A 27,885-nucleotide genomic window follows, 5' to 3' on the forward strand; every position below is an offset into this window, starting at 1 on the left:
TATTGCACTTCCTAGCTATGTGGGCCATGAGTTGGGACTGCTCCCCCTCCCCCTCCCCTCAAGGATCCCGAAAGCACAATCAGAGACATAACAAGCCCTGGCACCAGGGAGGCAACACACCAAATGTGAGTCTCTCTGGAGTTCCCAATGACTAATGTTCTGCTCCTCTTCTCCCTTCCCTTTTGAACAATAGGGACAGAATCTGTCCCAGTCACATGCACACCATTGCTTAACCTGGTAAGTCCATCTCCCCAAACTGTATCCAAAACAGTAAACTTATTGTTGAGGGAAATGGCCACAGGGGATGCCTGCAATGCCTGCGTCCCTTTCCATCACCTGATGATAACCCATCTACCTTCTTCTTTGACTTGAGGTGTGACGACCTCCCTGCAACTCCTCTCAATAACCTCTTCCGCCTCCCGAATAATCCAAAGTTCATCCGGCTCTCGCTCCAGCTCCCTAATGCGGTTTTCAAGGAGCTAGAGTTGGGTGCACTTCCCACAGATGCAGTCAGCAGGGACACTAGTGGTGACCCTTACCTCCCACATTCTGCAGGAAGAACATTCAACTGCCCTAACCTCTTTTCCCACCAAATTAAATTCCCAACATAACTACTGAAAACTAAGAAAAAACTCATCACCTTACCAAATAGGTGCACAGAACTTTTTTTTTGGTTATAAGTGGAGGATCGGTGAAAACATTATATGAGTAGTATTTCGGGTAAAGCAACCACCCAAATATATAACCTCATTTACCCAGCAGTCCCATATCCGCTCCTGTTCACTGTGTGCTCTGCCTATATACAAGGTAAGTTTTTATATTTCAGATTAGATTACTTACAGTGTCGAAACAGGTCCTTGAGTCCAGCAAGTCCACACTGACCCTCTGAAGAGCAACCCACCTAGACCTATTCCCCCCTTTCAACTAACACTGTGGGCAATTTTGCATGGCCAATTCACCTAATCTGCACATGTTTGGACTGTGGGAGGAAACCGCAGCTCCCAGAGGGGTGCCCACGCCAGAGAATGTGCAAACTCCACACAGACAGTTGCCTGAGGTGGGAATTTAACCAGGTCTCTGGCGCGGTGAGGCAGTAATGCTAGCCACCATGCCATCCTAACTGAGCATACTTCAAATATAAATTCCAGTCAAACTCCTTGCTCCTCGCTGTCACTACACTCACTGCAACTGACACTGAAAAAGTAAGACTGGTGAACAACGCAGAACAATAATCGAAATCTTTCTCACTGAAGGCGAAATACTGCTTGCCTTCCTTAACACCTTATTCACCTGCATGTTTACCTTCAGCGACTGGTGCACAAAAACATCCAGGTTCCACAGCACACTCAGCTTTTCCAATTTACAACCATTCAGGTAGTAATCTGTCTTCTTGATTTTACTTCCAAAATGAATAACTTCATATTTATCCTAATTTTAATGCATCTGCCATTGATTTGCTCACTCACCCAACCTGTCCCAGATCATTCTGAAGGATCCCTGCATCTTCGTTTCACCCTCGCACTCAACCTGGTATCATTTGCAAACTTTGAGATGTTGCATTTTGTTCCCTCACGCAGTCATTAATATATTTTGTGAACAGCTAGGGTCCCAGCACCGATCCTTGTGGCACCCCACTAATTATTGCCTGCTAATTTGAAAAGGACCCATTAATTCCTAAACTTTGCTTCCTCTCTGCCAATTAATTTTCTATCCATTTGGAAACACTGTCCCCAATCCCATGCGCTTTAATCTTGCACAATAATCCCTTATGCAGGACTTTGTCAAGTCTTTCGTGAAATTCCAAATGTACCACAGCGACTGGCTTCCCCTTGTCCACTCTACTCATTACATTTTCATAGGATTCCAAGAGATTTGTCAAGCATGACTTTAAATCCACGTTAACTCTGTCAGCTTCAGGCACTACTTTTGATATACTCTGTTCTGTAGACCTTGATAATGGATTTGAGAATTAACGATAGTTAGGCATACTGGTCTATAATTCCCTGGTTTCTCTCTACCTCACCTTTGAATATTGGCGTAGCATTAACTATCCTCCAATCTGCAGAGACTCTTCCAGAGTCGAAAGAATCCCGACAGATGACCATTAATGCATCCACTATTTCTAGATCCTTCGGAGCCACTTCCTTATGTTCTCTGGGATGTAGATTATCAGCTGCTGGGGATTGATTCACCTTCAATCTCCTCAATTTTCCCAGCACCACTTTTCTACTAATACTGATTTCTCTCAGTTCTTTCTTCTCACTGAATATTGCAATTTCCAACATTTCTGCTATCTGATTTGTGTCCTCTTTTATGAAGACAGAATCAAAGTATGTATTCAGTTCCTCAGCCATTTTTTGTCACCTATTAAGCCTCGGGAAACTCTTAGTCCAAGTTTTCATATACTCTGCAAGCTTACTTTTGGACTGTACTTTCCCCATCTTAACCAATCCCTGAATCCTTCTTTGATGAATTCTAAAGTGTTCCCAATCCTCTGACCTATTATTTTTCTTGGACAATCTGTATGCTTCTTCCTTAGATCGCATACCATCTCTAATTTCCTTTGCAATCCATGGATTGGCCCTCTTACCTATTTAGCTTTTGTGCTGGACAGGGATAAATAGTTGTTTCATTTCTCCCATGCATTCCTTGAATGTTTGCCATTACCTATCCTGTCATCCCTTTAACTAACTCTCCTCAATTTATCAAGGCCACCTCATGTCTCCACAGATTCCTTTACTAAGATTCAGCATCCTATTTTCTGAATCAAGAACCTCACTTTCCATCTTGATAGAAATTCTATCATGTAATTGCCGCTCACCCTCCCTACCCCCCGCCCACAAAGGTATCACACAGTTAGATTGGCAATGATTCCCTTCTGATTACACTGTACCCATGTTAAGATGGCTTGCTTTCTAGTTGGTTCTTCCAGAGATGTAAAGGAAAGGATAGCAAAGATATCTAATCGCTGTTCTCTTTCTGATGCATTGGCACTGCTGTACTCTCTCAGATGCACAGGGAATGCTGTGCTCTCTCAGATATCGAAATGTAGTGCTTATTTCTTATGGGTGAGAATCAGTTTATGAGAGGTGTTTAAGTTCAACTGATCTTGTAGGAGTGGGCTGCCCAGCAGGGTGGGATTGGGTCTGTGAAACAGTGGTCAGATTTTCATTAGCTTGGAGATAATGTAAGGTTTATTCTGATACTTGATTTCCCTCGTGAAACATGGCACATTGGAGCAGGAGCAGGCCATTCAGCTCTTTGAGTCTGGTCGATTGTATCTGATCACAACTGTACATCCAATTCTGTACCCTGTTGCTACTTTCTTCCCGTATCCAATCATCCCTTAAGAGCTACACCTGGGCAGTTGTTCTGAGGGACATTAACTTTCCAAATATTGACTGGGAGTTCTTTAGTTTAAGTACGTTCAATGGGTCAGTTTTAGTCCAATGTGTGCAGGAGGGTTCCCTGACACAGTATGTAGACAGGCCAACAAGGGGCGAGGCCACATTGGATTTGGTACTTGGTAATGAACCCGACCAGGTTTTACGTTTGGAGGTAGGTCAATACTTTTCTAATAGTGACCATAATTGTGTTATGTTTACTTTAGCGATGGAAAGGAAAAGGTATGTACTGCAGGGCAGAATTTAGAGTTAGGGGAAAGGCAGTTATGATGCAATTTGGCAAGATTTAGGATGCGTAGGATGGGGAAGAAAACGGCAGGGGATAAGCACAATTGAAATATGGAGCTAATTCAATGAACAGCTACTGCATGTCCTTGATAAGTATATACCTGTCAGGCATGGAGGAAGTTGTTCAGCGAGGGACCATTGAAGTTGAAGTTGAAGCTCTTGTCAAGACGTAGAAACATGAAGGCTCAGTTAGGGCACTTGCAAGTTACAAGTTAGCCAGGAAAGACTGAAGATGGCCTCATGCCTGAAACGTCGATTCTCCTGCTCCTTGGATGCTGCCTGACCTGCTGTGCTTTTCCAGCAACACATTTTCAGCCAGGAAATACCGAAAGCGTGAGTTCAGAAAAGCCAGGAGGGTTCATGAGAAGTTATTGGTTGCTGGAATCAAGTAAACCCCTGAGGCTTTCTCCGGGTTTATCAGGAATTAAAGAACGACTAGAGTAATATTAGGGCCAATCATAGACAGTAGTGGGAAGTTGTGCAGACAAAAGAGACGGGAGAAGCACTACATGAATACTTTGTGTAAGTATTCACACTGGGAAAAGACAATCTTGTCGAGGAGAATACTGAGATACAAGTGACTAGCATAGTTGGCATTGAAATTCACATAGAGGAGCTGTTAGCAATTCTATAAAGAGTAAAAGTACGTATGTCCCCTGGGCCTGATGGGATTTTTCCAATGTTGTCTCAGAAGCCAGGGAGGAGCTTGCAGAGACTTTGGCTTTGATCTTTATGTCGTCATTGTCTACAAGAATAGTGTCAGAAATCTGGAGGATAGCAAATGTTCAGGAAAGGGTGTAGGGATAAACCTGTTAGACCAGTGATCCTTACTTCAGTTGCAGATAAAGAGTTGGAAAGGTGATATGAGATAGGATTAATAATCATCTGGAGAGTAATAAGTTGATTCAGGATAGTCAACACGGTATTACGATGCTTCACAAACATTACTGAGTTCTTTGAGATGGTGACCAAGCAGGTGAATAAGAATCAATCAGTTGATGTAGTGTACATGGATTTCAGTAAGGTGTTTGAATACATTCCCCGGGGTAGGCAATTGCACGAAATAGGAGGGCATGGGATTGAGGGTGAATTAGTGGCTTGCACCAGAAATTGGCTGGCTGAAGGTGGTGGTTAATGGGAAATGTTCATCCTGGAGATCGGTTACTCTGTTTTAGATCCATTGCTGTTTGTCATTTTTATAACTAACCTGGATGAAGGCATAAAAAGATGGGTTAGTACATCTGCAGATGACACTGTTGCCAAAGGATGCTGTAGTTTACAGAGGGACAGAGATAAGCTGGAGATCTGGGCTGAGTGGTGGCAAATGGAGTTTAATGTCAAAAGCTGTGAGGTGATTCACTTTGGAAGGAGTAGCAAGAATGCAAAATACTTGGTTAATGTGAAGATTCTTCGTCGTGGAGATGAGAAGAGAGAATTCAGTTTCCATTCCGGGAAAGTTGCCAACCAGATTGATCAGGTTGTTAAGAAGACATACAGTTTGTTAGCTTTTATTCGTGGAAGACCTGAGTTTTGGAACCATACTGTTTTCTTCAGCTGCACAAACCTCTGGTGCAGCTACACTTGGACTATTGCAAACAGTTCTGGTCACTGCATTATAGGGAGGATGTGGAAGCTTTGGAAAGGGTTCATAGGAAATTTATTAGGTTGCTGCCTAGTATGGAGGGAAGGTCTTACTAGGAAAGGCTGAAGGGTTTGGGACTGTTTTCATTAGAGAGAAGAAGGTTGAGAGGTCACTTAATTGAGACATTTAATATAATCAGAGGGTTAGATAGGGTGATACAGTGAGATAATGTTTCCTTGGATGGTGATGGCTAGCAGCAAGGGAAATAGCTTTGAATTGTGGGGGTGATAGATATAGAACAGATGTCGGGGTAATTTCTTTACTCAGAGAGTAGTAGTGGTTTGGAACCTCTGCCTGCAACAGTAATGGACCTACCAAAATTAAGGGCATTAAATTAGTCATTGGATAGACATATGGATGAAAATGGAGCAGTGTAGGTTAGATGGGCTTGAGATTGATTTCACAGGTTGGTGCCACATTGAGAGCTGAAGGGCCAGTACTGAGCTGTAATGTTTCATGTTCTATGGATATGTTGTTTTACTCATACAGGGCCTTGTTGAACCAACACCTCAAATGTTGAGTGCAGTTTTGGTCTCCTTTTCTGAGGAAGAATACTCTTGCTCTAGAGGGAGTGCAGCGAAGGCTTAACAGGCTGACGTCAGGGATGAGGAGAGATTGACTGGGTTAGGATTGAGCTCAGATGAGTGAGGAGGGATTTCATCGAGACTTATAAATTTCTAACATTACTAGACAGGGTAGATGCAGGGCGATGTTCCCAGTGGTGGGTGCATCCATAACCAGAGATTACACTCTGAGGATTCAGGGTGGAATATTTAGGGTGGGGATGCGGAGACATTTATTCACTGAAAGAGTGGTGAGACTGTACAATTCATTACGACAGGAAATAGTTGAGACTAAAACATTGAACGTATCCAAGAAGCAGCTTGATATAGCACTTTGGGTGAATGGGATCAAAGGTTCTAGGGAGACGACAGGATTAGGCTATTGAGTTGAAGGATCAGCCATGAACATGATGAATGGTAGAGCAGGTTGGAAGGGCCGAATGTCCTCCTCCTGCACTTATCTTCGATGTTTCAATATCTAAACAAAATTACGGACACATGTTGGAGATCTTTAATAAGAAAGCTGTAATTGTATTCGAGTTAACAAAGCAGTTAGGAATATCAGAGAAACAGTCAAGCACAGTGGAGTTAGAAAATATTGAATTGTAAATGACATAAATGGAATTAAAAGGTGAACTTGAAAGGGAAAAAGAGAAAGGATTTTGGATACTGAAACAGTCTGAATTACGGATAAAAGCAGAAGAAATGGAAAGAATATTAGAATTGGAACAGTTGGAACCTGAAGCAAAAAGACTTCAAATGATAGAACTAACAGACTGAAGTGATGATCAGCAAACTCATCGTAACCAAGAGCCTGATAGAGACAAATCCAAATATGTCCAAACATAACCAAAATTTGATGGGAAGGTGTCACAGCCATTTTCTTTTCCTTTGAGAAATTGGCTCACAGATAAACTGGCCAGACACTGTGTGACTAATTTTAATTCAGTGCACGTTGGTAGGCAGGGCTATTGAGGTGTTTTCAGTGTTATTCGAGGAAGTGTCACGAGGATATGAAGAAGAAAAAAGGCTATTTTGAGCTGCCTGTGAATTGGTACCAGAAGCGTATAGACAACGGTTCAAAAATGAAAAAAAAATGGAACCAGGTCAAACTTATATTGAGTTTGGAAGAATTAAACAGAGCAATGTCCATAGATGAACGACAGCATGAAGGACAGAAAAGAAATATGCGGCTGTTCGAGATATTCTGTTGGAGAAGTTTAAAAACTCACTTCCAGAAATGATAAGAACTCACGCTGCGCAATAGAAAGGTTGAAAGTTGAGGAAAGTTGCAGAAATGCCGGATGAACATGCATTAGTGCATAAAACGAAATCGAGCTTCCGGCAGCAATTTTAAAGACATTAATGACCAAATTTTAATCCTACTTTGTGATAGGAAATGAGGCTGAAATAGCTTATCTAATTCACACCTCTTTTAAAAATGTGTAAACACTGAAAATATGGAACAGTCAGTTTCACCAAGTGGTGGGCAAGTTATTGGCAACCACAAACAACATTAAAATCATAAACCAACTGGAAAATGGTTAATTAATTCAGAAAATCAGTTGCAAATCACAGAATTGTTACATTGTAATGGAGCCCATTTGATCCATGATCCCTGCATCAATTCTATTATGTCGTGCCAATGCCTTCCTTTTCCCAATATCCCTTCACACCGTTTCTATCCAAGTAACCATCCAATGTTCTTTTGCAAGCTTTGTTTGAACCTGCTTCCACTACATCCATGGAGTGTGCATTCCATATGCTAACAACTTGTTATGTAAAAAATTGTTTTTCTCACATCACTCTTGCTTCATTTGCATATCACTTTCAATCTGTGCCCACTTGCTTTTATTTATTTTGGGAGAAAACAGTTTCTTCCTGTCTTCTTTAACCAACAAGCACATAATTTTTAAAGTTCTCTCAAATTTCGTCTACTTCTTTTCTCACAGAATAATCCCAACATCTTCAATTTGTATGAAACTTCTCATTCTTTAAATCTTTAAGGAACCATTCTTTAAATCGCTTCTGCACTCTCTGCAATGCATCGGTATCTTTCCTATTTCCACAACTGTACCCAACTGATCTGATAGAGCTGAATCCTCTTCTTCAGTGAGTTCTTAATTCTTCTCACGGTCCGAATATTAGAGTCTTGCCTTGTCTCTTTGTCTCTCTGCTGGCATGTGTATGGAAGTTATGAAATGGAGTCGAGTGCAAGTGAGAGAGATCCCAATTTCTCAATCTTACCTATCATATGAGGCACGGTGCAGCTCAGGTTAAACCACCACCAATTGTCTCTCCATAGTGAAAGAGATCCATTCGGGCTATGTTGTCATTATCAGTTAATAATTCAAGATTCTTTATTGACATGATTGAAACCATTTCATTCCATAAATAGTGATATTCTTGGAAAAGGTAACATCCTCTGTGTGCAATCTCTCAAACACAGCGAGGTAGTTTGGTACACTTGGACAATTTGGTGGCTTAATCACATGTTAATAATTGTGGTGGCTCAGAAATATTGGGGTTTGATTTCCATGAGCCTTGCCAATGCCAAGATAGGCAAGGAAGCTTGTTACAAAACAGAGATATCGATCGAAATGGATTGAGTCTGAGTGCAAAATCCTTCTGCTGGAAAATCTATGGAGTGTTGTTTTACCTGTACTCAGCAGCTGACTATCCACAGTTTCGAAGTTGGAAAGTGGAGTCATTCTTCTTTCCACGTTCACAAACGGTGAAAACCATAATCTAACATTGTCTTATTGCAGATTTTCCAACTAGAAGGAAGTGAAATAAAACGCGAGGAAAGAAAATAAAATATTTTCTCCATCATGAAGTATATGTATTTTAATTCGATCATCTCTCAATCTTCTAAAATCAAGTGATTAAAAATATATTTGATTCTCATCATAAGGATGTCCCTCTAACTCGGAAAAAAGGCTGGTCAGAGTTAGTTGCACTTCCATGGAGAATGATACCTTCAATTTGAAAATGAATCAAAACTCGGCCCATAGCCTTCAATGTGATGATACTTCAGAAAAATACTTTTTTTTTCAAATATCTCAATGCATTTCACTGCAATTAAGTCAATTTTAAGCTTTATTGTGACATCTATAGGGCCTTTAATCAAGGTTTTTTTTGGCTCGTTTTCCTTTCACCAGTGTTTCCTTGTGATGTTGTACTGTTGCTGCATATAAGTAACAAATAAATTTTGTAACCTTTTTGATGTATTAGTAGCACATTAAATTTCCTGACAAACAAGTTCTTGTTGTGAATTATTACGACTCAAGCAAAATTCCATCGTGTGTTTATTGCTTCTCTCCAAAGCACTCCTGTTTTTCACAAAGCTGTGTTAGCACTAAATAAGGAAAACGACGCGCTGTGAATTCGCCACTTAGGAACTTGGATCTGATTTTCTAAGAATGATTAGAAGTAGAATCCCTACAGTGTAGAAACAGGCCGTTCAGCCCAACAATTCCACACCAACCCTCCAAAGAGAAACCCACTGCTCTACCTATCAAACCTACCCACACCTGAATATTAATTTTGCATAGATCAATTCACCTGACCTGCACATCTTTGAGTTGCGGGAGGAAAGCAGAGCAAACCCACGCAGACAGGGGGATAATTTTCAAACTCCATACAGACAGTCGCCTGAGGCAGGAATCGAACGCGAATCTGTGGCACCAGTCTATGTTAATCACTGAGCCACCATGCCTCCTATGAACTGGGCAATGCGTCGGAAATCAGCCTAAAACTGGAAGCGAACCTGGTGCATAAATGATAACCAATTTCGAACACACATCTTTAACATTTCAACCTTGCAGTTTGATGGCATTAGACTTCGAGAAGTGACCAAATGCGTGGACCGCAGTTCCAGAAATTTGTTTATAAATTTAAAATTACATGGTACAAAATGCTATTTAAAACATGAAATTTCTTCATCATTTCAAAATGTGTTAGTCGGTTGAGACAGTATCATAAACTCAGAGACTTTGAGAGGGCACTAATGGAATGGATGACGTGGTCACGATCAGATCAAACGATAAACCAACCTGTATGATACGGTGTCAACCCAGAGTCGAAAGCAAACTTCTTCTTAGTCATAACTTGGAAATTTTATGATTGACTGCAATCGATATTTTCCAATTCTGTTTCTTTATAGTAGACGATCACTTTACCAACTAATGACATGTTACATACGTTTTTTTAATCGTCAACTGGTTACCTATATCCTGTATATTAAAGAGAGGACAGACGTTTATGTTGGACCTTTTTTTACTGTCAAAAGCAACAGGAAATCTTCAATTCTAAAGTGGCTGACCTTTTAAATTTCGCAATATTGTCATAGACCAATGGCCGTTATAAGTCGTTGGGAATTTATGCAATGTCTTTTTGATTGACTCATTGGAAAATGTTGTGCCATAATTAGCTCCTGTTACATCTTGAGCAACCTACAGTTTGCAAAAGAGATTGAAGGCCATTGTGGTTGACATCATTTATTGACTCATAAGTGTAGCAGAAACAAGCCAAAGTTTGGAAACTTTTATAAATTTGGAAGATTATGAATCTTGATAAAGAAAATAGTTCCGGCTCTATTAAGGAAACTAGTATTCATTAATGTTTAATGTTTTTTCAGAGGACGAAAATGATACAGCTCAAATTGTGTTTGTGTGGAAGGAACCAAGATGCCATTTCTGTTGTCAAGGTGGACAGTGGAAACATATGATAGTTAATTTCTATTCGTTATTTTTTAAACGTGTCCTGGTGAAACTCATGACAAGAGGCTGACTGTTCGACTGCAAAGACAGATAGAGAACAGTTGCATCTGCTTGAGAGTAAAGTGTCACAATTTAACTGATTTCCTTAAAGATGTGAGAGGGGTGCAGTTACTAGTGTGGCAGGTGACAAGGCTTGAAGGATTCGCAGGAAAAATAAAGACATTTACTGTCAGATTTTCATCTTGCACTCATTAGAAAAATTTGCAAGTGTGCCACTGCAGGGGGAAAGCCAACATTTATACCGGATGAGAGGAATGCTGATTGGTTGTCAATTGTTCACCGACTTGCGTAGATGTTGTCATGGAATTGTCATACCAACTACAAGTTTTGAATGACAGTTAACAGTTAGGCTTCTATAACTGCGAATCCAAGCAGATTGATGCGAATTGAAAGCGAAAAATCACACGACACCAGGTTATAGTCCAACAGGTATGTCTGATATCCCTGACAAATCGGACAACAAAATCTGCCAACAACTTTGTTCATTTGTGCTTTGTATGCGCACATATTCTTTCTGTCTGAAATGAACAGGGCTCTATGTATCAATGGATATGTAAAGTTTTGAGTCCACATAAGTGCACCAGCAAGTCTTTGTTTGCTGAGTCACCTGTTTAAGGTTTAGTATCGTATTAAAACACGAACTTGATGGATAAACTTGAATTCGTTAAATGAAACCTGGAACGTCATAATCAAAATGTCAAAATTGTAGTACAATTTAAAGCCCATTAATCGATACCCATGTCATACTGTTGGAAATAAATTTGACTGGAGTGTCAGGATAATTATGAGTTCTGCTGTGATGACTTGATTGCATGTCACTCATTAAATAAGATTCTGTTCTTTATATACATCTCAATAGAGCATTACAGTGTAATTCCTGAGAAAGGTCTGAAGGAAATGAATATCTAGTTGCTTACAGTACACAAATCTTTCATAATATGAAAGCATATTGCTGTCCAAATAAAGAAGGTGATATTCAGCCCTGCTGTCTTCATAAAATTGTTCATAAAATGCACGCTATTATCATCATTCATTGCGCATTCAATCCAATATGTTCTTTAAGTTGTATAAACGCCAGGGCTATGTGAATTGGTCTATGCACCTCAACGATCTGATTTCTCTGGTTTGATCTGAAAAACAAAACTTTTCATTTTGAGGATCTGTTTTAAAAGACTATTCAAAAATCTGTTTAAGTGATTTATATTCAAAGGGTTCAGAGTATCACAGGCATTAATATTTTCGTTGTTAAAGATACCAAATCAATGAAATCTTTTCACAGTCAAGAATAATGAAGAATGTTGGTGCTCTGCAAGTACAACCAATTACTCCAAACTTATCGCTTCTCCAAGTCACTGCAATTTTGCCCTGGAATCCACAGTCTCTTTAGAAGATTACCATTATATCTGCTTTCTCGAAATTTGTGAATAATATATTGCAGATCAAGAAACGGACAAATCAAGAATTTAATCATTTCATCCTGCTGCTTATTTGAAATGTTTGCGATCCAATCGAAGATTCCTCGTGTACTTAAATATATTCTGTCTTATCTACATCATCAAAAGCATCATAGCATAACTTACTTTTACTCTCACTTTTATATAAAGGGTATCGATTTCTGTGTTTTCTACTATTGGCTGGGGGAAAGAACCTTCTAAATATCATACAAGTGAATTTTCAATACACATTTTTCACTGCAGAGTGAATTTCCGTTAGAAACAACTGAAATGCAGACCGCAACTTTGTGCGCAATATGAAGCCGAAATCTAGGATCCCGTCTTCCGCAGGAAGTGTCATTTCTCCTGCGCCTTACGGACGGAGCACCAGTGAAATTGAACAAATGGGGCAAAGCTCAGGTTCGGAACACAAGAGGAGAACAACACACACCAGAAAGAGTTTTTTTTTAAAAGCCTGCGTATGTCCATTCAGTTTATGTCCATTCTAGTTTATTCAACACATTAAGGCTGTTGCCTGAAATAACTACAGGAAGTAGGATGAATAATAATTGGTTGTTTATCCAATGGTGCCAACATTCCTTGATTTCTTTTTTAAACAAGAAGTACAATTTATTTGTGGTTAGTGATTTCCAATACTGATTTATTTTTCTTAATAACTGTTTCTCCCGATCTCTTAACACACTTGTAACAATCTCTTAACGTTCTGGGCGTGATATGGGTTGAATTCAGTCTTCGAAATCAAACTGGTTAGTTCATAATCTTTCTTCCTATTGTGGATTTTGTTGAAGTTTTAAGAATTCTTGCGGTGTTTACACAGCTTGGCGGTCTACGCTGGAGCACTCTGCACGTTTGTCTGTCTTCTTTACAGTAACGATTGGAGCAATATTTCAGGGAAATTGGTAGCCTGCAGTGTAAGCATACCTGTAAGTTTTGTGCAAAGGTGTATTCATCGGCCATTATTCTTCCTCCTAAAACGCTTGAATAAACCATTTTCTGAAGTCAACTATACCTTCTCCATGTTCCATCATCTGTCTATTCCACTTGATAAACATTGGATCTAAAAGTATTGACCTGAATGGGCCTTGCTACAGACATTCCTCAGTCTAAAAAAAGTCTATTTGTGAGTTCTTTCTTAAAATGACAATTTGAAATGCTATCATATCATCTAATAATTTATTTATTGGGATCCAAGTTTTAATGCACTGTAATATATTTAAACATGAAATGTCAGTTTGCATTGCATTAACTTTAATTACGTGTTAATTTTCTTTAGTTGGATGTTACACATATCAGCCACCTCAGCTTAACCTGCATTGACTTCTTTCTTGGGCACTCTCCCAAGATCACCCCGAGCCTGTGATATCCAAGTCTGTGCAAATCTTGTTATTCTCTGTCATTCTGTGTTTCGTCTGTAAACACCAACATTTAGGGTTGAAGTCTGACCCTCTGAAATGCAGCTTGTGCGTTGTTCATTAGCAATAATTGAGGCGAACAAATGGCTGTTAAATATCACATTTCCTGCTCATTTAACTATTCATTGTTACACATTTGATTTGCCAAAAACTTTTTCTGTTTATGCGCGAATAATAAATCAATGTATTTTGCAGTGTCTGTGTCAATTATTGACAATGTAATCTAGAACATAGAACAGTACATCACAGTACAGACCCTTCGGCCCTTGATATTGTGTCGACCTTTTATTCTTCTCAAGGATCAAACCCTTCGTTTACAGTCATCGATGTGACTTTCCAAGAGTCGCTTAAATGTCCTCACTGTATCTGACGACTACTACTGTGTAGAGAACCGATCTTTGACATCTCCCCTAAACCTTCCTCCATTCATCTTAACATTATGCCCCATTGTTCTGCCTTTCGAGAAAGATCCCTGACTATTCATTCTATCTATGCCCATCATCTATCACCTCTATCAAGCCGCCTCTCACCCTTCTTTGCTCCAATGAGAAAAGCCTTAGCTCCCTCAGCCTTTCTTCATAAGACTTACCCTCCAGTCCAGGCAGCAGCCTGGTAAACCTCTTCTGCACTCATTCTAAAGCTTCCACAGCCTTCCTATTGTGACCAGAATTGGATACAATATTCCAAGTGTGGTCTAACCAGGGTTCCATAGAGCTGTAGCATAACCTCGCGGCTCTTAAACTCAATGCCCCTGCTAGTGAAAGCCAACACACCATGCGCTCTCTTAACAACCCGATCAACTTGGGTGGCAACTTTGATGGATCTATGAATATAGAGCCAAAGAATCCACTGTTACTCTGCAGTGTTAAGCATCCTGTCTTTAACCCTGTATTCTGCATTCAAATTCGACCTTCCAAAATGAATCCCATATAGCTTTTATTCTATAAATAGAGCAGGTTGAACTATTATTTTCTTACTTGTAATTGTAGATGAGATTACAAGGTTTGACTCTATTCACTCTGAAAAGGCGGTATTAATTTTGTGAATATTCATTCTTTACAGGTTGTCTTAATCTTAAAGTTTTCGCATGAGGATCCGGTTCGATCACATCATTTCTAATTCGAGCAACTGACTTCTTCATCATCAGCGCTGTTATTGAAGATTTACACTTTTAGTTTCAATTTAATCATTTAGTTCTGTATTTCTTGAGGAATAGAACGGTTTGCTGTATTTTTTGCCTCTTCCTTTCACCTTCGAGATAAACATTTCTTTTCTCAATGCGTGTCGGTCGTCTCCTAATTATACTTCCTCATTTATCAGCATATTTTGCTTAAATTCCCAGCACTGACACATGTCATTCTGTCCAACAGATTTATTACATTCTATATCAATCACCTTGGTACATGTTTCGCCTTACTGTCTCGTTAAGCCCCTTTGTCCTTTAATCTGAAGTAATTATTGTATTCCTCTCCAACTATTAACGATATTCAAAATAATGTTGCTGATGTTTTTAACTTTTGACGCACCATTCCCTTGCAATCTGCCTTCTGCCTTGGAAGACATTATTATACCATCTAAAGATATCTAATTGTAACATACCCTTTTAGCCATACAACCATGCAGAGAATTGACACAATGGTAAAGAGATCGCCTTTTGGAAATGCCAGTCCAAATAGTTTAAATAGTTGCTGCCAGTGGCCTACCTGCTCTTTGCGCTGATTACACTCTTCCAGTTTTCTCCGTGTTCAGAAATGAGAAGTAAATCAAACAAAATGTACCTTAGTTTCTGTTGCAACTACGAAAGAAAATGTTACGACGAATATAACAGGCACTTCCTACAAAAACAGCGGCGTCAAGACCAAATCCCATGATATTGATTGGTTAAAATCCGGACAAAACTCGCAGGTTAAACTGTGAAACAATTTGTTGTATTCAATGTGGAACATGACATTAATATCGGTTAACGTTGCTACAATCCCGCATTGAGAAGTCACAGAGAGGAGGGTGAAGGTAGGCAGCATATGGAATTCTTTGTTCAGGCAGCAATTCAAACCTCCTTCTTCCTGTGCAGTGCCGAGTTGCGTTCTCTCACCAAGAAAACAGAGGAACATGGATCATGTGCAGGCACATGGGATTCGCTTTTCATGGCATCATGATTGGCACCTACTTGACGGGCCGAAGGACTTGCTGCCATACTGTGCAATTCTATGTCCTATGCATCCATTTGAGTGAGTCTACCAGTTGACGATATCATGAACTGATTCAGTGCCTTTAAATTGAAGATACCACGTGGAACAGCGTACTTAATGAGCATTATCTCCTGTTTTAACATTTAACATTCTTACCGATTCGCATGAGTATGCACGTCACGATGAAGAAATAATATCAATCCAACTCCCAAGCAATGGAAAAACGTTAGAGAAGGGGTGTCATTGTACCGACACGATCTGTTAAGATAACCGTAATTTCAACATGTTCACAGCATTACCGAATAATAATAAATCCCAAATTGTTGAAGCTATTACTTGTCTTTTTAGATTTGAGTTAGGAAGAATAAGTTTGATGATATTTGAGCTTTGTGCATACGAGATGCTGACATATTTCCTCTGACAATTCTGGTTAGCATCTAAGGTCAGTGCAAGAAAACAACTTGTAACCAGGTGTTTTTGGCCTGATCATTTCCACATAATTTCGCAGTCTCACTTTTGCTTGCGCCATCCAATCCGTTCACGGAAAACATTGACTCGAGCCAAGAGCTATGGATCTGAAATATAAAAATAATAGGGAGTCAACAATCAACTGTTTGAAATCGTCAGCAAAGATGGAGCAACTGTTAAGAAAGAAACGTCTGACGTCGTAGGTCCATGACATTACGCCATGTGAAAAGAAAGGTTCCTTAAATTCAGTCTATTTGATCTGTATTACGTTTAAATGCATGCATGAAATATGAGGTGGTTCCAAACTGGACAAGCATGAAGCGCTGGGAATAGTCAGCATCCGGAAATTGCACTCCATTTGAATTTGTAGATTCAGGTACTCCATTCAGGAAAAAAAACAAATCAAACCGGGGTATCAACTCTGGGCCAATAGGAATTAACAGAAGCAGCATATTCATGGCTAAAAGTAATAGATCCAACAGATTACATTACAACAACATACTAAGGATAAGGTTCATTAATCTCACAACAAACAAATCAGACAATATTATGCAGTCATGGTACTACGAAGGGTTGGGAAGAAAATAACCACTTGACACAGAGTCATCAATAACAGCACCATTCTCAAAACCCCACGCACCGATGCTGGGTACAGTGTCTCCGAACTGCACTCTGCTCCAGAGTCATGATAATATTTATCCAAAACTGTGTGTTAGAGCTGAACCGCAAATGCGAGGGCAAAGAGTCTGTCCTTGGAATTGGGCGTGTATTTCATCGAGAAGGACTTCAGGAGATCGCACAAAAACTAGCAGTAATGCTCAAAGGGTGAACGTAGCCACCCCGCCCCAACCCTCCCACCCCCCCCCCCCCCCCCCCGCACACACTGGTATTTGTAGGGCAAAGGAGTGTGGTTATTTTTGTCGGAGGTGAATCTGTTCCACTGCAGGATATAAGAACTGTACGCCTTCAAACCACTGTTTTCGAAATCGGCATCTTAAACTGTTGCATCAAAGACTTAACTCCCATGATTATGTCAGTTTGCTGGCAATTTCTAAAATGCACTACAAACTTTAGATGTTGAATCCTTTCAGGTCTAAATGCAGAAGTATTTGGAAAGCGTTCAGGCTTGAAGTAAAATGTGCTATGTATCGTTCATATTTGAGGAAGTGACGAAGTTGATTTATGGGGGAAGGGGAGTAGATATCATAAACAATGACTTCAGTAAGGGGTTCGATAACGTTCCCCACAGATGCCTGGTGGAGAAAGTGAAGTCCCATGGGTTCCAGAGCGTGCTAGCTACTGGATAGGGAAGTGGATGGACAGGAGCTGAGAGTAGTAGAAGAAAAGAATTTCTAAAAATGGAGGACTGTGACCAGTAGTGTTCCACAGGAATTCGTGTTGGGACTGCTGATGTTTGTGATGTACCACAAACAGCAAGGAACCCAACACTGACCTCTCCAGGACCCTGTATAAACATTGATGTCCAGTCGGATAAACACCCCTCAACCATCACAATCTCTTGTTGCAAAGCGGGATTAGCAAATCTGAAAATTATAGCCATTTTTGAAGCAAGTCACAATACAACAAAATTCATATTACTGAATTAACCTACCCAATTTGTTGAATGTGTAGCTGAAATTGAATGGCGCCCGAAGTGAGGTGTGGGACACACTGACAATGGTAAACGTACCACGCTGAACGGGTTCTGTCTCAGTCAGGTTGCTGGAAACCTCATAGAGCCCGATTGTATTCTGCAGTTTGACATGTTCCATCCGAGTTGCAATTTCTGACTCATTTTTGTACCAAGTGATGTTAAGGTTGTCTGGGGAAAACGCAACAGTTGTGCAAAGAAGAGTTAGAGGGAAAGCTGAGCCGTCCTTCGGCAGTTTGACCAGTTTGAGTGGACTTGGAGGGACAAAACAAAAAGAAAAGGAAACGTTTGTGTTGAAACCTGCATTTAATTTGAAAAATATGAAGTAAATTCTGTCACAAGGTCAAACAGAGCCAGAAAACCGCAAAGATCATGCAATTAAATCGTTGTTTCATAGGGAATACCGCACAGTTTAAAATAATCTGCTGGTTCATTTCTAAGAAAAAGCGAAAATGTTCATCAGCGCCGAATTACAAACGTTTAAAGGGAAAACGTTCTAACGAATATCGCAGTTTTGACATCATAGAGTGTAAATATTGTTTTAAAATTTACATCGACAAACGCCTTCATGTCGATCTCTGAAATTAATGAGTTGCTTATTTCGGTGTCTTAATATTTTCACATTTTCCTCAAGTACTCAGATAAAGAAAGCATCCTATTTCCCATGTTTGCACCAATTTTAAGATGTATAGTCCTTCAGTGTAATTTTCTTTCCGGGAATAGGATCATTGTGGAGATCACTTTTGACACCACAACAAAAATTTCCCACTCAAAAACAGGAAGTGGATGTCATAAACTGAGTAAAGCTCGCACTCAACAAATAAACTCGGTGGAAGTAGATGCAAAGTTTCAGTAAACACGTCCTCGTGTCCATTCTGAACCTCGGATTTCTTCAACGAGGTATCTGTTGGAGGACATGTCTAATAACAACGTCCAGACTGGGTTTGTGCACGTGAATTACAGAGGATTCAGAGGCGACTTTATGCCGCTGGAGACGATTCTTGGAGGATTTACATTATAAATGCAGAGACGTTGCTTCCACGTGTGTGAGAGGCTGGGACCAGAGAACAAATTCTCAGAATAAGAAGTTGCTTATTTAAGACAGAAATAAGGTGGAAACTCTGATGAACGAGCGGCGCTCCGAAAGTTAATGTGCTTCCAATTAAACCTGTTGGACTATAATCTGGTGTTGTGAGATTTTTAACGTTCTGTCACAGGATCGAGAATATGCAGAATTCTTTTCCACATAATGTGGTTGAGACTTGGTATTTAAATACATTACATGCTGGGGTAGACAGATTTTGATTGGTATCTAAGTCAAAGGTTAGAGGGAAAAGGCGGGAAAGTAGAGCTGGGGATGATCCGATAAGCAATGATGGTATTGACTGGCAGAGCGGACCCGAACGGTCTACCCCCGCACCTCCGTCTTATAATGTTAAAATCGGATCAAAAGAAGACAAATTCTTTTTTTGTAGATTAGATCCACATTTTGACAATTTTCAGATTAATACCTTAAAAACAACTGCACAACGAACGCGGTATTTTCCCCTCTTCCTGATCCTTACCGAACACGACCAGGTTGGTGCCGGTTCCATTTGCAGCCACATTGTATGTCACTCTGAAGTAATAAACCCCAGCATCCTCCAATCTTCTATCCGCCAGTTGTAAGACATCTTCCTGAGTGAGGAAATAAAGCTGGATCCTGCGGTCCAAACTTTCCTCCAATAACCCATCTCTACCATCTCTCCACCACTGCACTCTCACTGGCTTCTTGTCTGGAAAGCTTGGTAAAAGCAATAAAGTTTAACCAAGGCGCCTCTCGTGACTATGCGCTCTGGATCCTGTCCCACCATCAGTTCAGGTTTGTGAGAAGCTGTTGAAAAACAAAAATATAAGCAGTTAACAAGATCTAACGATCGAATTAATCAATCCACCTAACAATCCGAGAAGATGCATACAATGAAAAAAAAAGTAAACAGCAATAGGAAGGCTAATTTTTAAAAAAAAACTTTATTATGTACTAATCGTTAACAAAGTGAAAGAACGGTCATCATTTGGAAAGAAGAGCACGGAGCACATTTACCTGTGTAACTGATCAATAACATGGCGGTGCAGTGAAGTAAGACTCTGGAGCATCTTGAGCAGCTGAACAGAAGTGATCGTTTGTATTGCTGTGTGTAATATATTCAAATTCACAACAACTGATGAGAAGATGGTTGGTTTCAAATGAGTCTTGTCAGTGCGTCAGTTTTGGTGACGTTTGAGATTTCTCCCTGCCCATTCGCAGGAAACTATCCATATCTTGTTCGCATCATTGCCCCTACATGATTAAAGCTAAAGTATGTGAATTTACTAGTTGCACTTCTGCTGCGGCGACTCCGAAAGGATTCCATGAATGGTTCCATGATGTATGTCGCTGAATGAAGGACTGGATGCTCTGATCTCTGGCTCAAGCAACATTGTTGTTTTGGAATGTCACGATCATATCATGACGACAGCCGATCCCCACAATTCAGGCACTGTAGACAAATTTTATTCAAGGTGCGTGATGTCTGAAACATCTTTAGATGTCCATTTCATTGGATTCTGTCAGCTATTGTTAGTTGCTATAGTTATTGTTAGTTGTTATAGAGTCGTAGAGTCATACAGCACAACAGACTGACTGGTCAAACTCGTTCATGCCGACCAGGTATCCAGAACTGACCTAGTCCCATTTGCCTGCACTTCACCCAAATGCCTCAAAACTTTACCTATTAATGTTCCTGTCCAAATGTGTTTTACATGTTATACTTTACCCACCTCTACCACTTCCTCTCTTAGCTCATTCCACACATGCACCACCATCTGTATGAAACTATTACCCCTCAGGTCCCTTTGAAATCTTACCTTTCTCAGCTTAAATTTCTGAGCTGTAGCTTTGGACTCTCCTACATTCGAAGAAAGAATCTGGCTTCACTTTATCTATGTCTCTTATGTTTTTAGTGTCTGTAAGATCACCCCTCAGCTTCAGAATTACCAGGGAGAAAATGCAAAGAATGGATTGATAGAGTCTTGCAGCACAGAAAAAATACAGCCCAAACAGTCCGTGCCGAGCACAATCACAAACTAAATTAATCCCACCTGTCTGTGGTTGGCCTATTCCCTCCAAACATTACTTATTCATGGACTAATCTAACAGTCTTTTAAACGTTGTAATTGTACCCATATCCAAGCCTTCCTCTGGAAGTTCAGTCCTCACGTAAACCACTCTCTGGGTAAAAACAAAAGCTTACTTCTCACGTATATTTAAAACTTTTCTCCTTTGGCTTTAAAAATATCCCCACCCTGGGGAAAAGACACTGACATTCAGCTTATCTCGATGTCTCATGATTTTATAAGCCTCTATAAGGTATATCCAACCTCTTCAGTTCCAGCAAACAAAATTCCAAGCAATCCAACATCTCGTTATATCTCAAACCATCCAGTGTTAGCAACATGAATGGCACGGTGGGCGGCGCGTGGCTCAGTGGTTAGCACTGCTGCCTGTGTAGTTTGCACATTCTCTCTGGGTGCTCCGGCTTCCTCCCACAGTCACATAAATGTGCAGGTTAGGGTGGATTGGCCATGCTAAATTGCCCGTAGTATTAGGTGCATTAGTCAGGGGGGAATGGATCTGGGGGGTTGCTTTTCGGAGGGTCGGTGTCGACTTGTTGGGCTGAAGGGACTGTTTCTGTACTATAGGGAATCTAATCAACATCAATGTGACTATTTTCAGTGCTCTTTTTTATATTTGTAAAGGCAAGGACTGAGTATAGATAGTCAACATGGCTTTGTGCGTAGCAAACCATGTCTCACTTACTTGATTGAATTTTGGAAGAAGTAACGAAGAGGACTGATGAGGGCAGAGGAGTGGGCTTGATCTACGTGGACTTCTGGAAGGCGTTCAACAAGTTTTCTCATGGTAGACTGGTTAGCAAGGTTAGATCACTGGGAGCACTGTCCATTTGGGTACAGAACTGGTTCGAAGGTAGAAGGTAGAATTTAGTGGTAGAGGGTTGCCTTTCTGACTGGAGGCTGTGATTAGTGTGGTGTGCCACAAGGATCGGCGCTTGGTTTGTTGCTTCTTGGCATTTATATAAATACTTTGAATGTGAACATCGGAGGTGTACTTAGTACGTTTGCAGATGACACCAAAATTGAAGGTATAGTGGATAGTGAACAACAGTACCTCAGAGTACAACAGGATCTTGCTCAGATGGGTAACTGGGCCTATGAGTGGCAGATGGAGTTTAATTTAAGTAATTGTGAGCTGCTGCATTATGGAAAGATAAATCCCAGTAGGCCTAATGCATCTAATGCTGAACAAAGAGAGCTTGAAGTGTAGGTTCGTACTTCCTTGAGAATGGAGTCGCAGGTAAAATAGAGTAGTGAAGATGGCATTTAGTGTGCTATCCTTCATTGGTCAGAGCACTGAATATAGGAGTTGGGAGGTCTTGTTGCAACAGTGTAGGGCATTGGCACTTTTGTAAGACACTTTTGGAATATAGTGGGAAAATCTGGTCTCCATCCTGTAGGAATGTCACAAAACTTGAAAGGATGCAGAAACGATTTACAGGGATGTTGACAAGGCTAGATTGTCTAAGCCAGAGCGAAAGGCTGAATAGGCCGGGACTGATTTCTCTGGAGCGTAGGAGGCTGAGGGATGTTCTTATAGAAGTTTATAAAAACGCAAGGGGCATGTATACGGCAAATAGACAAGGGGTCGGGGAATCCAGAACTAGAGGGGATAAATTTCGTGTCAGAGTTGAAAAGGTAAATGGGACTTCAGGGGAAATATTTTCACATAAAGGATAATACATAAATGGAATCAGTTGACGGGTGAAAAGGTGGAGGCTGGCACAATTACAACATTTTAAATGCATCTGGATGGGTATATGAATCAGAAAGATTTCGAGAGAAAAGAACCACGTGCTTGCAAATGGGATTAGATTAGATTAGGGTCGAGACGAGTTTGACCTAAGGGTCTGTTTCCATGCTGTACATCTCTTTTCCTCTATAATATTCTTCCTTCAGCTGGGTTACCAGAATTGTAGGTCTTTTTCTAAAAGTGGCCTCATCAATGTCTTGTACAACACAAGATGACGTCCCAACTCCTGTATGTAGTGCTCTGACCAATGAAGATAATGAACGCCTTCTTCACCACTTCTTGTGAAATCACTTTGCAGGAACTATGAACCTGCATCTCTCGGCCCCTCTGTTGAACAACACTCCCCAGAGCCCTTTCATGAACGGTTTAAGTTCTGACCTGGGTTGCCTCACCCACTCTGTTCCAGCTTGCAAGTGTCTCTTGCAAGTTAATTTTGCAATAAAGGGTGATTTGGAAGGCATTCTGTGCGAGTTGAGAACGACATTCAGTATGACCATTTCACTGGCTCATTGAAAGAGGACAGAAAATGAAGGTAGAACTCTAAAATTAGGACAATCAATGTTTATTGCCGACGACATAAACTTGACAAACAAAATACACAGTCACTTTCGCAGCAACATTTTGAGTGAAATCATGCAGGTAGGTAATGCAAATGACACCCATCATTCAGGATCAGAGTAATTGGTAAATGGCACAACCAATCTTTCATATTAAGGCCGCTCATTGTGACCCAGTGAATATGTATTTTCTTTAAAGTGATGATATGTTCAAAAGAGGTCAGCAAAGTTATTAAACTACATATTAGTTTGATCCTCTAGATTTTGAATTTAATGTCAATTTCATCTAGTTCCAAACCAGAAGCTTTTCCTCACCAGAGGGTTGGATGTAAAAGGAGAATTTTCGGTATCGATGATCACATAACATCTGTGGTATCAATTCTATGAACCTGAATCGAGGATTTAGCTATTGGTCATAGAATGCTTCAAAATTAGCAAAGCAACCAACACCACGGCGATATGTAAGGAGGATACTTTGGAAAATCTATTTTTTCTTCCATTTCGAAGATGCGTTGCTAAACGCTGTAAGAAAAGTACACACAGGCTAGAGAAACACAAATCACCTTTGCCGATGCAGGTCACAACGATAGAAATATAAAACTAGAATTAAAATTAAAATCAGAAACTAATGTTTCACAGCAATTATGGGGACATATGGAATATCGTGGATAAACCTGCATGGATGCTCTGGGAAACGTAGAACAGCCAGAACGACAAGCATTTCAACCAGGTCTGTATTTTGGAAAATGAACCGAATGTTTTTTATGTGCAATTCCTTGTGGAAAAATATGATTGATGCAGCAGGATCCATTGGATCAAAAGTTGTTTCTCTGTCTTGTTGATTCCTGATTCCTTATTGCCGTGCCTGTTTATTGCCAGTATTGCACTAAGTTCATATTGTTTCCATGTATATTTCAGAGTCCTGTCAAGAACATTTATTTCCTCCGTAGGTTCAAGCAGAATAACTAAGAAACTTAGAAGTTATCACTATTTCTCAAACCATTATAATTTATGCAATCTTAAAAGAAGTTTAGTGCCTGACGTGACCCGTGCGTGTTTCTCCATGGTCGAAAAGTGTGGCGCTGGGAAAGCACAGCAGGTCAGGCAGCATCTGAGGAGCAGGAGAGTCGTCTTTTCGGGCAGAAGCCCTTCTGCGCCACACTTTTCGACTCCGACTCGGACTCTCCAGCATCTACAATCCTCATTTTATCAGTGTTTCACCAAAGTACAAGTACAGATACATGGGAGCAAGCTGCAGTGGGTGGCATTTGGGAGTTTTGTAAAGTGGAGTTAATAGTTTATCTCTTGCCTCAAAATCTGTTAATAATTGCTGCTCGATGTTTGGTGAGATCAATTAGAGCCATAGAGTCATATAGCACTGAAACAATCCCTTCGGTCTAACTCCACAATTTCGACTACGTTTCCTGAGTGAACGAGCCCTATTAGCCTGCATTTAGCCCACATCCCTCTCAGTCTTTCCTACACATGCACCTGTCCAAATGTATTTTAGCTGTTTGTAATTTTGTTTTCAGTTTTGTAATTAAGTGCTCAAGTGGGATTAATTTGAGGAGTAAACAATTAAATATCTGAGACTGTGTTGTCTTGGGTTTTGTTTCCTGATGAAGGGCTTTTGCCCGAAACGTCGATTTTTCTGCTCGTTGGATGCTGCCTGAACTGCTGTGTTCTTGAGCACCACTAATCCAGTACCTAGTTAAGTCGGGCTGTCAATTAAAAGCTGGTCAAAACTGGATGCTGAAATTAAAGGCAGAATATAAATACCAGGATTAGCTTGCTCAGGTAAGAGTACACTTGGACATCTGAAAGAATGCCAAGCGCTCTATAGTGAAGATGAATGTTCTCTCGCACTCCTCCAACAGAAGTTGCACCACTTCTCTCTGATGAGCCACATTCACTATGTCATTGGTTCTCCCAACCTGCCACACCAAGCCTTCTGTATGGCCCACTCACTCACCTGCGTCACAATACATGCAGTGACATCTTTCACTTTCCGTTATTTCTGTGTCTGTCTCTCCCTCCAAGAGCTCCCAATAAGGAAAAGAGCTCCCAAAAAGGAAAAAGAAATAATACTAGTGTGTGCCGTCCATCATTCGGCTGGCCACTTCTCTACCAGCAGAAGATCCTGACTCTGATTGCTCACTACATGGCCTGACTTGGATTAGAGCTTGAATTACATTTACTCTTCTGGAATGTGTTGTGTGAAGGCGATACCATGTGATCTGAGGCCTGCCGGCGTTGACACGCTTCCTGGCTTTGTTTCTGCAATAAGTGGCAAGGCGAGGCAGTGTGACAATACTGTCACTTTAAGAGGATAACGTGTTTTTTTAAAACAAGTTGTAAGACGAAGGTAGTGAACTGTCATGAAAAGAGTAAACAATTTGTGAGGTCTTGGGTGATTTAAAAATGTTGTATAAGGGATACAGACTGGTTGTGGCTAACTCTCAGAAACCAGGCTTTATAGTTTTTTTTTAGCTTTTTTAGCTTCGAGCAGAAGCCTTTGGTTCTGAAAAACCCCAGCGAATGTCTCCTAGCTGTTACTTTCGTGGAATATTCTCCAGATGTTTTGTTAATCCAGGATTGGAGATCTTCACGTGAGAATCCCTGTATGAATTTTCCTTTTCTGCCAAGGGGTATGTTTATGGGATGGGTATATTAGAACAGTTAATTAATAATAGTTACAGGATCTATTATTCTACTATTTACGTTTTCCAATGTTGCCTTTTTTTCTAAATTGCTCTTCCTTTTGTTTGTATTTTAACTGCAGTGCTTAAATAAATTGCGTTCTGCTTAACATCGAGTAGTTTGACCAGTAACATTGCATTTGGAAAATGACAATTCACATCAAATTTTGGAATAAGAATACTTTAGGGTCTAAGCTGCCTTTATATACTATTTTGAGGGGGTCTGGTCTATTCCATATCAGCAGTAGGTAAAAAAAAAGTATATAAACAAAGCCGGATGCCTGTAACAGGTTGGTTAAGTTGCACGAGATCTGAGAATATCACCAACCTTTAGTGGATCCAACCTGGGAGTAGGCAAGAATATACCCAGGGTTGGCAATGATGCTGTTGAGGACATTATAAGGCATGATACAATGATTATGATTGTTTCAGGCAGTGAACTGACGAACCTGTTAGACATCTCTCTGAGTTTGGCCGAGAAACTCCAGGTGATGGGAAAGGAGGTTGTGCAGAGGCGAGAGGACTGAGTTTACCATTTTCATTTCCATTGCTTACGTTAATGTTATGAGTTATTCGGTTTCACTTCTTTTGGAGAGAAGTTAGCCAGTTCAAACAAGTTTTATTGCTCTACTATAAATGAGCCTAATTAAAAGTCAAACTCAACACTGTGGGTCTGGAGTTACACGAAAACCATGTAAGGACAGAGATTCCGTTTGTTAATTTACCACATGAGTTGTTACAGCAGTCATGGCAAACACAGTAATAAACTTATTCTAGAAACATTGCTGCAATATCAATCAGTTAATCTAACATGACGGGATTGGAACTGAGCATCCCAATATGTTACTCATTTTTCTTGATAACTAGTCCAATGATAACATCATTACCCCAGTACCGCCCTTCAGCTATTCCTATTATTAAAAGCTTGCCTGGTATTGTTGACATTAATTGCAATTTTCCTTACACTTTGCTTGTAACTTATACGAACTATATTCTCCAGTCCACTCTGGTTGGTAGTGGATTTTGCCATGGATAATGCACATAGTTTTATTTCATTAAGAAATGTGCAATATTTCATAATGTTTCCTATAGAGTCATCGTCATAGTGTCATAGACATCAATAGTAGAGAATAAAAATGCCCTTCCGTTCATTGTGTCCACCGTGGTCAAAAGAAAGCACTGAAGGATTGAATTTACAGAGGTTTAAAAATCATGAGGGGCATGAATAGGGGAGACAGACAAGGTATATTCCTGGGGTGAGGTGTCTTTCACCAGACGGCGTAGGTTAATGGTGAGAGAGAAATACTTAAAACAGATGTAAGGCATAACATTATCTTGCAGAGGGTGGTGCAAGGAATGAGCTGGTAGAGGAAGTGATGGAGGCTGCTACAATAACAACATTTAAAAGGCATCTGGATGGATAAATGAACAGGAAATGTTTAGCGGGAAATGGGCCAAATGCTGACAAATAGGCTAGATTAATTGAGGATATCTGGTCAGTATGGACGAGTTGGGCCGGAAGGTCTGTTTCTGTGCTGCATATCTCTATGACTCTAAGTCTTCCAATCCCATTTTCCAGCACCAGGCCCATAGCCTTGTATATTTACGATCACAACTGCACATCATGAATAATAAGGAACATTTTTTAATGACTCGAAACAGAACTGACATACTGTTTGTTATTCATTCGTTGGAACACTCTTCAGCTATTAATCATTTCAAATTCCTTCCACTAGGTGGTATGATTTAGCAACATATTATTACACAAAAGCCCTCTCGGAGTTGAATCACGTGCGGTGATTCGAGTGAAATTAATAAGTTAGTTAGCTTGGTATATGAAACAGGCACTTCCTGCAAACCAGGACGTCACG

Source organism: Chiloscyllium punctatum, chromosome 26 (genome assembly GCF_047496795.1).
Source record: "Chiloscyllium punctatum isolate Juve2018m chromosome 26, sChiPun1.3, whole genome shotgun sequence".
Classification (NCBI taxonomy): domain Eukaryota; kingdom Metazoa; phylum Chordata; class Chondrichthyes; order Orectolobiformes; family Hemiscylliidae; genus Chiloscyllium; species Chiloscyllium punctatum.